Source organism: Leopardus geoffroyi, chromosome C3, assembly GCF_018350155.1.
Source record: "Leopardus geoffroyi isolate Oge1 chromosome C3, O.geoffroyi_Oge1_pat1.0, whole genome shotgun sequence".
NCBI classification, from domain to species: Eukaryota; Metazoa; Chordata; class Mammalia; order Carnivora; family Felidae; genus Leopardus; species Leopardus geoffroyi.
Window position 1 is genome coordinate 85,285,123 of NC_059338.1, and position 12,879 is coordinate 85,298,001.

General features: G+C 39.5%; 1 pseudogene; it reads right to left on the reverse strand.

The window, feature by feature from the left end:
• Nucleotides 1–367: 367 nt before the first annotated feature.
• Nucleotides 368–468, reverse strand: LOC123587058 (annotated as a pseudogene).
• Between the last annotated feature and the right edge of the window lie 12,411 nt (nucleotides 469–12,879).

Sequence of the window (12,879 nt, forward strand, 5' to 3'; positions counted from 1 at the left end):
GCTTATTTCACTTAGCATAATATCCTTAAGATTCATCCATGTTGTAGCAAGCGGCAGGATTTCCTTTTTTTTTTTTTTTTTTTAGCTGAATAATACCCCACTGCATGTGTATACCACATTTTCTTTACCCATTCATCTGTCCACGGATATTTGGATTACTTCTACCTCTTGGCTATCGTGAGTAAAGCTGCAATGAACTTGGATATGCAAATGTCTCTTTGAGATCCTACTTTGAGTCATTTTGGATATATACCCAGAAGGGGGATCATATGGTACTTCTATGTTTAATTTTTGAGGAATCTCCATAGCTGTTTTCCATAATGGCTGCATGATTTTTAATTCCCACCAACAGTGCATGAGGGTTCCAAAAAAATATGGAATCTTCGAGCATTTGCATGTAATCCTTGTATAGGGGCCATGCTGATCTTCTGTACTGTTCCAATTTTAGTATACGTGCTGCTGAAGCAACCACTAATCAAAAACTTTTGAGATAATTTTCATAACTTATTAATAAATCCCATGGGAGTGACAGCTTGAGTCTCCCAAATTTATAAAAACCGCATGTTTGAATAATTCATTTTAAGAGGAATCTGATAAATGGTCAAGGCAAAGTTACTAAAGGGAGCCCTCAAAGCATAGTCCCCAGACCGGATCATCAGCCTCATTTGGGAATGTGCTAGAAATGCAGATTCTTAGGCCCCACCCCAGACTTACTGACTCAGAAATTCTGTGGGTAGGATCCAGCAACTTGTTTTTTAAAAGCTTCCTAGTTTTTGAAGCATACTAAGGTTTGAAATGTTCTTTCGGTTATGATTTTATGGATCTTAAAAAGAATCCTCTAAGCTCTGAGACTTTTTCTATTGATGCTGGTAATGTCAATGAATATATTCCTTTCTGTTTTATTTTGCTTTTTGTTGTCTGTCTATTGCTTATTTGTTTGGTAAAACAGCCTTGCTGTAAGTATCAGTGACTTCAGGATTAAAAGCTAGCTTAGGCAGTAGTTTATAGTATAAACTGTAACAATATTAACTTCTTGGTCATTATGTATTCTGTAAAATGAGGAGACTAGACCAAAGATGGTGAATATCTGCCTTACACCACTTTTCCAGAGCCCAAGGCAGACATTGCTAATTGATCAAGACACTCTACCCCACCCAGGCCATGTAGAATCCTATAATCCTTCTTAACACAGCCTTACCAATGAATTAGACTTATGAGATGAAATCCATTTGCCACCACATAATCTTTATTGTCCCTTCTAGCTATGTCCTCAAATAATATGCACTCCAAACACTATCCACTCTAGGGTGTTCTCTAGAACTGTAAATACTCAGTGAGCTTAGTTTCCTCAACTATAAGATAATACTAATGTTATCTACTTCATGGGGTGTCTTCTTTAGGAGTCTTTAGGAAGATTAAATGAAATATTGTATTTGAACCAGCTAGATCAGTGCTAGGCATAAAGTTTTAAAAGTATCATTAAACTTTAGTTCCTGCATTCTTTACAATTTTTTCTGACCACTCACCTTGGCCGACAACTACAGCTGATCAAGCGCAGTGCTGCTCTGAGAAGCATGAGTGCTCCTGGTACTGACCTGGCAATAATGAGGATTGACTGATTTCTTAGCCTTTGCTTCCATTACAGTGCTTCCCTCATCATTCTGCTTACCAAGTCTGCACTTTGGCTGAACTAGTGCCTTTGGGTGAAAAAGGAGCCCTTTTACTTCTTAGTTAATCTAATCTCACAACAGAAAAAATCAAAATGATTATATTATCCAGCACAAAACTAAACTCAGAATACATATAACTAACCTTTTGATGCTGACTTAGTAAGATATTAACGAGCAGGTTTCCCTCCTGGAGTAGATGTACAGAAGTTAAGATTTATTGAGGACTATGCATGCACAAAAGCTCTGTTAGCCAATTTGCTGTTATATCTGATTTATTCCCCACAAGAAGACTTTAAGACACGCACAACTACATTGTTTCTGATTTACAGATGAGAACACTGAGGTCCAGAGAAGTTAAGACACATAACCAAAGTCATAAGCTTGAAAAAGGGATCAACTACCTAATTTGCAGAGCCCGGGGCAAAGTAAAGATGCAGGGCCTCTTATGTGAAAGATTATTCAGAATTTCAAGGCAGAGACTGAAGATCATTAAGCCAAGCTCAGGGATCTCTGCACGGGATCCAACTGACTGCCCAGGTTGTAGGTTCACGAAGTTGGCCTTACCGGCGTCAGAAAAGATTCTAAAACTTGTGTCATTTCTCTATTCCAACAATGGGAAAGGCAAGTCACCCAGCAGGAAGTACATCTTGGAGCCCTGGCCCCAGAAAGACAGTGAAGAGCTACAGAGAGTAAGAGTGAAACCCAAAGAAACCAGTCAGCTTCATGGGTTTGACAAGAGATCCCAAGGAGCAGCCCCAATAGATGAAGCAGCACTGGATTTGAGTCAGAAAACCTGGGCTCAGATATTGCCTTGGAAACATTATTTGAATGATCTCAAGCAAGTCATTGAGCCCTACTAAGCCTCTGTCTCCTCCACTGAAGAAGTGAGGGTCCACCACCTTTTCTTAATTCACAGATTGAACCACTACAAGGGTTGAAGCACATAACTGCATACAGTATGCAGACAAGTACGTGAGGATAGCACCTTTGGAGCCATTAACTGCAGCCCCAACCCTCTACCCCAACCACCTCTTGTATCCAATGATTTAAGTGGGTGCTAAAGGGTCTCTAGGGCAGGATGAAAATCTACACTGTGTTCAATAATGGGATACTGACATAGAATGGCAGATGGTTGAACTACAGGGAGGTTAACTAAAGGCTGCAGGGACCATCTAGGAGAATTCATTGAACACTTAATAGGTTCTGAATCATCATCTTGGGTACAAATTGTTTTTAATATTAACAGTGAATGACTCTGAGATTATAAAGCATCTATCTAGATTGCAAAAATAAATGCATTTCTTTACTTTCTTTTCTTCCTGGTCCTCCTCTCCCATAATCACTCCAAGAATTTCAGCATTGCTTTTTTGGCTTTGGTCCAAAGAATTATGATCATGTTGGGGAAAGAATACGTACAAGCTGTCCATTGTGCTGAACACCCTTTTCTCCTTAGCTGTTGTTATTGTCAGTGGTCTACAGCATCCCTCACAGAGTTCAACTGTCTATAGCAGTGACTGAGACATGCCCACCATTATTGGTTTGAGAGGAAAGTATACTGTTTCAGGGAGCGAGCCATTCTCTCTTTGTGTGGTAATCTGCCATGGTTACATGAGATGAGTGGCCTTGAGTCCAATGTCACAGCTCAAGGTCTCATAGCCTGCATCCACATATACTAATGGATATTTTTGTGAGACTCATCCATAGGACAGGTGGATAAGATTAGAGAAGAGTCTACCATCAGCCACACAATGTACCTAGTGCTAGATCTCTACTAAGGTAGGGAGGCAGGTGTAACACTACTTTATCCCACTCCAAAAGGTCAGCCTCATATCTTCTTACCATTTCCTAGCAAGGTGAGAGTAAATAAAGATTTTTCCTTAAGAATCTGGGGCTTCACCACATTGGGGCTGCCATTGTTAGTTGCTCTGCCACTGCGTTCAGCTGCAAGTGGTTGAGCTCATCCTTGCCTGTCTCCATGAGATCAAGAGCAATTTATCTGCCTCTCTCCTACCTTCTTAATGACCCCCAGGATTGATGTCTATCTTCCCATATTTCCGTCCTTGACCTCTAAGACAATAATTACTTTGATCTCCCTCTCTCCTTTGATGATTCACCATTTACTCAACAGATATTTATTGAGCACTTGGTAATAACCAGGCACCATTCTAGACACCCAAAATTCAAGAGTGAACAGAAAATCATCCCTGCCTTCACAAAGCTTACATTCGAGCCCCAAGGTCTATTTTATTTCCTTTCTCAATTAGTGGAAGTTCAAAGGATACTCACTTCATATCACCCAAAGGCCCCAAATGTAACCTCCTAAATAAAACAGCACGAGTTGGTATATTTTCAAGGTGTAAACTGTTTAGTGTTATTTAGTCAGCATGTAAAATTTTAAGAGAAAGGAAGAAGTAGGTTTGACACAATAGCAACAAAAGTCCACATTGGACCTTAAGAGTTAAAGTAAGAAATCATGGGGCACCTGGTTGGCTCAGTTGGTTAAGCATCCAACTTTGGCTCAGGTCATGATCTCACTGTTCATGGGCTCCAGCCCTGCATTGGGCTCTGTGCTAACAGCTCAGAGCCTGGAGCCTGCTAAGGATTCTGTGTCTCCCTCTCTCTCTGCCCCTTCCCTGCTCATGTTTTCTCTCTCTCTCTCTCTCTCTCTCTCTCTCTCTCTCTCTCTCTCTCTTTCTCTCTCTCTCAAAAATAAACAAACATTAGAAAAGATTTTAATAGGAAAAAAGTAAGAAACCAAACTTCTGGGTGCATTATGGAGAACGTTTCTTGAAGCAAACTTAAACCAGCCCTTGTGGCTGTTTTATAAAAAGGGTGACAAATCCCAAGCAACAATGCCATGGAACCTTTTTCAGAAGGTGTAATCTGTGGGACAAAATTAAATGATTGAATCATTGCTTTATTTTACTTACTTCTATCCTGTGATCATTCCAAGAACCCCAGCATGGCTGGCTCTCTTAGATATCACAGTCAATGGGGTGTTGGATGAATGGATTCACCCAGCAATCCATTAAGTGCTGATGAAAAGGAATCATAGCCTTGGAAGCAGGAACCATGTATACCCCACATAGAGAAGCTACAACACTCTTAAAATCAAAAGCCCAGAAGGTGCTGAAGCTAAGAGCTTACTTAGTAGAAGAGAAACAGGGTGATAGGAGGGATGGTCCAAGGGAAGTAGTGAGAGTGGAATTTGAAGGCAGATTCCAACTGTGAGTCATGACCTAGATTGGCATAAACTCCTGTGAGAACCTCCTCCCCTCTCATCCTACCACGAGACATGAAGGAGATCAGAGAAAGAATAGAATAGTAAGAGTGGCCTGGGTTCCGCAGTTAAGCAGGTAATGGTTGGGGCCTAAGTTGTCATTCTGAATTCACAGTGTAAAACCACAAGTGTCCTGTGATATTTGCCTTAAATACCTAGCTGCTTCTCCCCCTGCCATTCTGAGAGTGATAGAAACTGATGGAATCATTAGCAGATGCCCCAGTATCATAGTCGTCTCTGTCACCCTCTTCACCAAATCACTCCACATTTTGTTCTACTTGGTGACTGGTGGGTAGGCTGTAACTGACAGAAGAATCTAAAATACCATCTTGTCAAGCACAAGTCTAAACTAGGTCTGCATGACTTCACGGGTTTAGGACAAGGGTTAAGAAATATCTAATTTTAGCAGATTGAAATTTGCAGAAGTGTTGAGAGCCAGAAAAAAAAATCCTTAATACTCAATAAGGGATCCTGCTGAGACATCCAAAGCACCTCAAGTTTTTAACACCTTTTAAAAATCACTTATTTTCATGCTTGTGTACTGCACGACCTTATTTATGGTCAGGAAGGCCCAGAATACCATCTCAACCTTGCCACTAGCTGTGTGACCTTGGTCTAATTACTCTTCTTTTTTAGATCTCAAATTTTTCAATGAAGGTAATAATAACTACCTTTCGTGACTGATGCAAACATTAAATGAAATGATAGAAGTGTGAGGGTTTAGTAGTCTACATTCTATTATAGCTTCTCAATATTTGCTTAATGATAAATGATTACATGAATGAATATTAATACATGGGAAAACATTTATTTCCTTTTCTTATATATTCTCATTCCAGAGTCATCTAAGACATGAACATAAAACATAAACACTATCTTTTCATAAGAATTTATACTTTATAAAGTGAAACCTTATATGTATCATTTAATCCTCCTAAAAGCTCTTGAGAGACAGTTTAGGCTGGGGTTATCACTTCCATCTTACAGAAAGTGATGCAAAGGGCAGTATTTTTTATTATCCAAATCCATGCAGTTAAAGGAAAGAAGGAAGGAAGGAAGGAAGGAAGGAAGGAAGGAAGGAAGGAAGGAGGAAAGGAAGGAAGGAGGCAGGTAGAGAAGGAGGCAGGAAGAGAGGGAGGCAGGAAGAGGGAGGGAGGAAAGGAAGGAGGGACTCAAGCTCAGATTTTCCAACTCAAACTCCATATTTTTTTCCATTTTGAAAACCACAGTCCCACGTATCCTTGAAAACTGAAGGAACCCATCTGTCGTCATTGGACCAGTTATTAACACAATCAAAATAGACATTTCCTTCCTGACTAAAATGAATTAATGGCTTAATCTGTCTACAATATCATTCCTGGACAACACAAGAGGCTTTCTCATATAAGGCTGTCAGAAAAGATTCAAACTCAGAAAAAGCAATCTTTTAATTATCTTCAGTTGTGCTAACTCCAAGGTGGCTTCGAGGGGAGCGAAGATTAGGACACAGTCATCTCAGGTGTGTCATTCTTAGTGTTCTGACCTGCCAGTCAGTACCTAGAACAATTGCAAATAAAGCCATGGGTAGGTTTAGGATGAAAGAGACCTTTTCTATCAGACACCAAAGAGGTGGACTAAGTCAGAAATTCCAAGAACACTTGGCCACCTAAATGGAATGATGTAGTTAGAGAGGGAGGGAGCCAAACCATGAGAGACTCTTAAAAACTGAGAATAAACTGATGGGGGAGGTGGGGGGTGGGGGGAAAGTGGGTGATGGGCATGGAGGAGGGCACCTGTTGGGATGAGCACTGGGTGTTGTATGGAAACCAATTTGACAATAAATTTCGTATTTAAATAAATAAATAAATAAATAAATAAATAAATAAATAAATAAATGGAACAATGTCCTGAAATTAAGTAGACAAATTAAGGTAAGGGTGTCTGGGTTGCTCAGTCGGTTAAGCATCTGACTCTTGGTTTCAGCTCAGTTCATGATCTCGTGGTGTAAGGAATTCGAGCCCTGCATCAGGCTCTGCACTGACAGTGCACAGCCTGCCTGGGATTGTCTTTCTCGCTCTCTCTCTCTGTACCTCCCCTACTCATGCTGCCTCTGTCTCTCTCAAAAATAAATAAATAAACTTAAAAAAAATTAAGGGTAGAGGGATGTATAAATATTTACTGAGTGTCTACTACAAGCTAAGCACTAAGGTGAAAACTCTAGATATAGTACCCTATTTAATCCCTCCATATACCTAAAAGGTAGATATTTTTAATTCTCATTGTACAAAGAAGATTCTGTAGCTCACAGAATTTAAGTTACTTGTCCAGAATTAGTGGCTGAGCTTCAGTCTGAACCCCGACTTGTCTGAACCCAAAGCCCGTGTTTTATCACCTGACTAGGAATTTTCCACTAGCAGTCCACAGATGAGAGCAGGGCTGACAGAAAAAAGACAACTGTAGTTATCCCTGTCCCTTTTTAACATCAATATGCTTGGGGCGCCTGGGTGGCGCAGTCGGTTGGGCGTCCGACTTCAGCCAGGTCACGATCTCGCGGTCCATGAGTTCGAGCCCCGCGTCAGGCTCTGGGCTGATGGCTCAGAGCCTGGAGCCTGTTTCTGATTCTGTGTCTCCCTCTCTCTCTGCCCCTCCCCCGTTCATGCTCTGTCTCTCTCTGTCCCCCAAAAATAAATAAACGTTGAAAAAAAAAAACATCAATATGCTGATTCAGTACATCTGAGATGGATCCCACACTTCCAGATCTTAACAAGTTTTCTGGGTTATTACAAGGGACAGCTAAGTATGAAAAGAGACGCCATGTTGCCTACTCAGGAGACAAAGACATATTTCTTATAGCCATGGTGCACCCAAGGTGCAATGCCCTTTCGAACTCTCACTTACCTTCACTAATCAGTGATTTTTATGACTTTACAACATGCTAGAAGCTCTCAGCATTAGTCAAAAGTTAGGAAGGAGCCTTTTCTTCAGACCACTTAGTCTTCACCATTACCCAACTGGCCACGTAACATAGATTCTCCCCACTGGCACCAGCCAGAGAGCCCCCAGCCCTTCACACAGACATTCAATGTCTCCCAGGCTGGGTTCTGAACTCCTGTTCTTTTAAGATCTGACACGAGCTGTCTGCTTACTGAGGGTAGTTCTCATGCATTCAAGGGAACAGAAAATGCACTGTTCTCTCCAGTCTCCAGAAAGCTCCCCTGATCTCCTCTTAACCCACTAAGCAAAGCAGCCCTTACTTTCAATGAGAGGACCACTGTCCTCTGGTCTTTCTCCACACTTTCTCCTTAACAGGGACATTGAATGGTTAACTAGGATGTACGAAATATTTTAGGTTCAAGAATTAACGGTAACATTTTTTGCCTTTTATGGGAATCAGATGAGTCTAAACATGCATGAGTTAGTCTTATATCCCCAAGGCTGAACAGCTACTTCTTCAAAGCAACAGGAAACAAAACACAAGTTTGAGTCTTCCGATTCTGCGACATTAAATTCTCATTAACCCACCTTGCCACACTGTTTACAGACTTGGAGGCAAAATGAGATGGCATTCAAATCAACGTGCATGTACTTGGCCATAACAGGTACCTAATATTGAGTGAGCAAAATGTGGAAAACAAAGCAACTATAAAACATGGCCCCTTCCTCACAATGTTCATATAACCCTATTGTGAAATGGAGTATATGTGAAATGCCCTTGAACTTTCACACTTTGAGAACTTTCTTTGTTCTATTATTCACTACCTCCTGCACTCTTTGAATCTAGGTTTTCTATCCTGGTCAAAAGAAAAAAAAATTTTTTTTAATTATAACACCAATATACCACAAAATAAGATGTGGCAAGGTACTACGAAAACAAAAAGTTTATACCAATGTAACAGAAATTATAAAAAAAAAAAATAAGAAAAAAGTAGAGAATTTTATCACTGCATTATGCAAAAATCTCACCTCTGGCTTCATCTTATTTTTTCCACCCTAATTTTTTTTTTGTCCCACTGTCATCATCCACTTAGGCTTTAATTGGTTCTTCCCTGATTGAGTTCAATGTATTTGAGGAAAATGCTTTAAATCCTCTCTGTCATAAGATGAGATATTAAATAAGAAAAAAAAAATCCATGAAGATCTTATTTACAGAAAATCAACAAAATGGTGCCAATTCAAGTGATGCATAGAGATACAAACCTTTAAAGGAGTCAGAAGAGGTAGAGATTGAGGAATTCATCAGGAAAGGCTGGATGGAAGCTAAAGAGGATCCACAGGAAGGAACAGGATATGAACAAAATGTCACGTGTAACAGACAATGGGGTTGCCTGATTGCCTGATCAGATCAGTGTTCATATTGGCAAGCAGTAAAAGTGGAAACTGAAAAACACAAGTGGCTGATGAAATACAAAATTGTATGAGAAAAAGTATATCCCAAGTGGGATCTATTCCAGATATGCAATACTGGTTCAATATTTGAAAACCAATCAGTGCAATCAACTTAACTTATATAATCTAGTAACTTTAGCTAATGACAATGTATATGTATTCATTTATTCATTGTAACAAATGTACCATAATAATATAAGATGTTCATAATCGGGGAAAATGGGTGAAGGGTATGTAGAAACTCTATACTATCTTCATAATTTTTCTATAAATCTAAAACTTCTCTAAAATTCAAAGTTAATAACTAAATAAAGGATTTTTTGAGGTAAATCAAGGAAATAGAGGCTATTAAATCTCAAAGAAACTTACAAGTGCCCACCCAAGGTCAATCAACTGGTTATGACTAAGTTAAAATCAGATTTGAGATCTCAGTGACTCCTGGCCTAGTCAGGTAAAGCAAAAGAATCAAAACAGGAAGAGATAAGGAAAAATGATGCTTAGAATATCTTCTTCCAAATAAAAACAGAGACTTCAGCCTCCCTACACTTATGACTTATAGGGAATTCAAATGAAGCTCAGCCAAAGACAGTGTGTTAATCAACGATGATGCCAACAGGAAGAAAAGTGTCTGGAATGTGTTTCTTTTTCAAGTTAGATAGACTTTCTTAAATTGGCTTAAGGTATGTTAAACATTCCACCCCGAAGTCCTATATTAAACAGTTATATTATAGACGTGAAATATCTGTTCTTTGCAATCATAGAAATATCTCAGTATTTATGAAGAGCATTGAGTTGGTCAGAAGATCATGGTCGCTGCTTCTGACATTGGGTCTAAAGCTAGCTCTCACTTGCTGGGCTCCTATTATGGGCCATGCACTCTGCCCTTGTTAGCTCATTCAACTCTCACAAGAAAGTTATGAAGTCAAGACATCGGACATGTTTTCAAGATTAAGCAAACCTTCCAAGAGGTTGGATGACTTCCCCAAAGTCATACAAGGGAAATGGAACCCAGGTATATTTATTCAAAAACCTATGGTGCCTTTCTCACGCTATGACCTTGGATAAATTATTATGTTTATTTCAAACATTTTATGGTGCTTATCATGTGGCTGGTCACAACTCTATACACTTCATAAATATGAATTTACTTAATACTTATAACCATCTATAAGTAGATGTTATTAATATCCCCATTTTAGAAATGAAGAAACTGGGGCGCCTGGGTGGCTCAGTCATTTAAGCATCTGACTTCAGCTCAGGTCATGATCTCATGATTCATGGGTTTGAGCCCTGCATCGGGCTCTGTCAGCTCAGAGCCTGGGGCCTGCTTTGCATTCTGTGTCTCCCTCTCTCTCTGCCCTTCCCCTTCTCATGTTCTGTCTCTGTCTCTCAGAAAATAAACATTAAAAAAAGAAAAACTTAAAAATTAGAAGTGAAGAAACTGACTCCATCTTATGAGCTTCTGACTCCCTTTCTGAAAGTGATTTCTAAGAGCCCTTTCAGCTCTGCAGTCACTGATTCAATAATAGGCAGGATGCCTCCAAGGTCAACTTCCCCAGGCCTGTGCCTCAGACAAGCCCATTCTGAGGACTGAGCAAAATCCTTTGAAGTGGCATCTATAAAACCAGGCCAAAACAATGAAACAAAAACTCATAAGATTTAATCTTCCTTGGAAAAGTTATGGCAAACAGAAAGATGACATCAGCTGACATTTGTGCAAGTTGCTATTTTAATACATATTCATTTGAAAGGGTGCCTGAGAATATAATAAAGAAGTGAAAAGATCCAAGAAGTTTCTGTCCAAAGGACTCAGTCTTTCTTGTGTCTTTTCATGTAACCAAAAAAAAAAAAAAAAAAAAAAAGGAAAAGCCAGAGGGGAGGGAAAAAAAGGGAGGAAGGTAAGGTGAGGAGAAAAAGGAAAAAGAGAGTAGAAAGAAGGAAAGATGGGAGGGAGGGAGGAAGAGATAAAGTAAGATGGAAGGAGAGAAAGAAGATTAAGGAAAGAAGTGAAATAATAACCCTTCTAGAAGCTAACGAGAGACTATGAAATAAGCAAAATACTAAAAACTGTAATATAACAGTGTCAGCTAAACCTGGGATCAAATCTTTTTTTCCATCCCTTAAGAACTCTATGACCAATGACAAGTTACTTAACCTCTTTAACTAACAGTTTCTTGACCTGAAAAAAATCTAACTTTCTGGGATTTTTTATGAGTAAATGAAATAACATACATGGACGGTCTAGTACTGTGCCTAGCACACAGCACGTACTAATTAAAAATTAGTTGCATAGATGTGTCACCTAATGGTGAGCCAAGAGAAGTGACTCTCCCTGAACTAATAAAATGAGGTCTGAGGGGCACCTGGGTGGCTCAGTCAGTTAAGCGTCTGACTTCGGCTCAGGTCACGATCTCACGGTTTGTGGGTTCGAGCCCCACGTCAGGCTCTGTGCTGACAGCTCGGAGCCTGGAGCCTGCTTCGGATTCTGTGTCTCCCTCTCTCTCTGTTCCTCCCCCAATCGCACTTTGTCTCTCTCTCTCTCTCTCTCAAAAATAAAGATTAAAAAAAAATTTTTTTTAAACGAGGTCTGAGAACATAATAAAAATGCAAATGGAAAACCTTACTTTGAACCATCACAACCCGTGTAGTATTTGATGGCCAGTTTCAAAACCAGGTGGAATCAAGGGATTTCTAGAATCATAGAGAAGGGTGCATTACTACACTGAAGGAAACATTAGGAACCCCAAGCCAATCCACCCTATTTCAGATTCCTTAAAACAATGAGCAGAATAAAAGGAGCCTAAGACTGGTCTACTTTAGATATTTTCAGCATTCTCAGCATATGAAAACAATAAGTACGTCTTGAGGGTTTCTTCAGTGTCATTTTTTGGTCAAGTAAAATATCAACATCACAGTCTGTAAATTGTATTCTTTCCATTGTAAGGCATAACGTATCTCCTAAGGGCAAATGCCTGAGACTTCCATCAAGAAGGCCTTCAATAATGAACCTATTTATTCAAAAAAATTATTCTCAGTTTCCATCCTTCAGGCAATGTTTGGCTTATTCTCACAACATCAAACAGACTTTGCTACTAAAGATCTGGGTTCGAATTCCAGCTTTTTATGTTATTAACTTTGGGCACATTATACAATCTCTCTGGGCCTCAGTTTTCTCCTTTAAAATCTGAAGTTAAGAATAATGTCTTCATAGAGAATTAATGATCTAATGCAGTCAAACTACCCATCAAAGTGTCTCTGCACACATTCATGGCATGGCAAGTCTTAACATATTTATTCATACTATTATTTATTGTCATCTCTCAGTTCTGTCCCTTATGAATGTTCTCAAACAACTCCATTGTGAACTCATAGTGCTTCCATGCCTCAGACACCATATCTACTAAAATCCTGTCCTTCTCAGATGGTTTATAATTTCCTAATCTAGATGACTTCTGGTAAGTCCTTCACCAAGAGCTTCTGAGGCAATTTTGTTGTTGGAAATTGTGATAGAGAGAAAGTCCTGTCTTGAATTTAAGCAACGTCAAGAACTAGAAATAAATGTAT